Raw genomic sequence first — 2,127 nt, forward strand, 5'->3', positions numbered from 1 at the left:
GAGTGAACAACCACTGAGCTGATGATATCTACTGAGGCAATAACACATGTTCACAGTAGTTCTCTTGTTTCCAGGCATTCAAATTGACTTTTTGTGAATGGTGTGTCAATTCTGGCGATTTCATCCTTAAGATTATCTCCCCTTTTCATTTGGAGTTCGTTGTAATTGCTACAAAGTTATTGTTTAGTCTTTTCTTAAAAGAGATACACATTAGACGATGGAGTTCAAAATAATGTTTTTGAAAGAAAGACGAATGTTTGAAGGCGGAAACATAAGTTTTGATCATTAGTTTGTTGGATCAGGATTGTCTCAGGGCTATGCAACAACATCATCATCATCATCAACAACAACAACAACCACATGAATAACGAAGGAATTTGATATTCTTTCTGTTTGATCCTGAGAATATTGTCTGAGAATATTTGCAGATCACAATCAAAATTGAGGTTCAGTTCCGAGAGACAAGTGCATTCAGAGCCCCCCAAAAAACAGCAATATTGTGTGTCTTTCTACCAAATATACGAAATTAATAACTATAAATTAGAGAAACCCATACAATAATTACTAACATTTCTGATGAAAAAGATGTTAAATAAGGTTATGTATTTTAATTTTTTTTTCAGGCATTACATTGTACCTTTGCCCAGTCTTTTTACTTAATGGTATTAGCTTCTCTGAATATGTGAATGGTCAGGTAGAAATGTTAGATCATTGAAAAAATTTCTTGTGATATCTAATTATGTTTTGAATTCAAGTTTACCTTTCACCCTCTGGGTTAATAAAATAAAGTACCAGTGAAATACTAGGATAGATTCAATATTTCTATAAAACATCCTAGATGTGAATGAAATTATAGTAGAAGACTAGGTGATGAAATATGATCTTTAGTTGCTGAGCCTCAAAGAGGCAATGATAAGTGACTGAGACTTCTAGCAATTTGCTGTTCTTGAGAAGATGTTAAGGTAAGTGAATCAGGGTCATTGTGAGTGACAATGAGACATAAAAGGTACTTGTGCCAGTGACACGTCAGAAACATCTAGTACACTCTGTAAAATAGTTGGCATTAGGAAGGGCATCCCTTCTTAGAAACCATGTTAAAGCTGATGACTGGAGCCTTATGCAGCTGTCTGGCTTACCAGTTCCAGTCAAACCCGCCAACCCATGTCAGCATGAAGAATGGACATTAAATGATGATGATGATGACGATGATGACAGCAACTAACTTTATCTTGCATCCTCTCAGGTTTGTTAAAAGTAAGGAACCAGTGAAATACTAAGTTAGATTTACTATTCCTATAAAACACCCTAGATGTGAATGGAATTATAATAGAAGATTTAGAACTATAATGTAGAAGAAAGGAAAACCCAGAGGTGTTCATGGCTCTTATAATCCCAGTCAGATTGGATGCGATTATCTTCCTTAAAGTTATCACTAGTGTGAAATAGTGTAAACTTGTATTAAACTGGATTATAAATTAGATGAGTATTAGCCAATCTGTGCTGATGCTTATTCCCTAATTGTTTTCTTGTAGGTGGAAGCTCTCAGTGAGTTCATTTTGAGTTTCAAGTCACTTCATTTTTGCAATTATTTTCTTTAGAATAGTTATGACTATCACAATTTGTTTCTCAACCTCATCTACCTCACTCTGCATTCGTCAGAGATAGCAGCCAGATCTTCCTCAAATCATGCCCTGCTGGCATATTTAAAGACAAATTACTAAATAAGTGGAGAGAGAGAGAGAGAGAGAGAGAGAGAGAGAGAGAGAGAGAATGATTTACTCAGAGAATATTTTTAATGATATATTCCTTTGAACACTGGAAAGAGTTATTTAACATTAAAAATACATTAATGTAGATAAATTCACATTCATAAATTGAAATAAGGCAAGATATTTGAAGAAGCAATTATTTTTTTAAAATGAAAGCTATTTTGTTTGTATTGATTATGTTAGTATATTAATTAGACAAAAGAGCAACAGCCGTGTTAAATAAAAAAAAAATTAAAACAATTATATAATCAATAAATTCCACGTAGACCAAAATTATTGATAGCTGACACAAGTGACATTTTAAAGGTTCATTTATTCCCAAACGAACATTATTTCGTCATTCACCGCTTTCATGTGG

The sequence above is a fragment of the Octopus sinensis genome, linkage group LG20 (assembly GCF_006345805.1).
Source record: "Octopus sinensis linkage group LG20, ASM634580v1, whole genome shotgun sequence".
NCBI classification, from domain to species: Eukaryota; Metazoa; Mollusca; class Cephalopoda; order Octopoda; family Octopodidae; genus Octopus; species Octopus sinensis.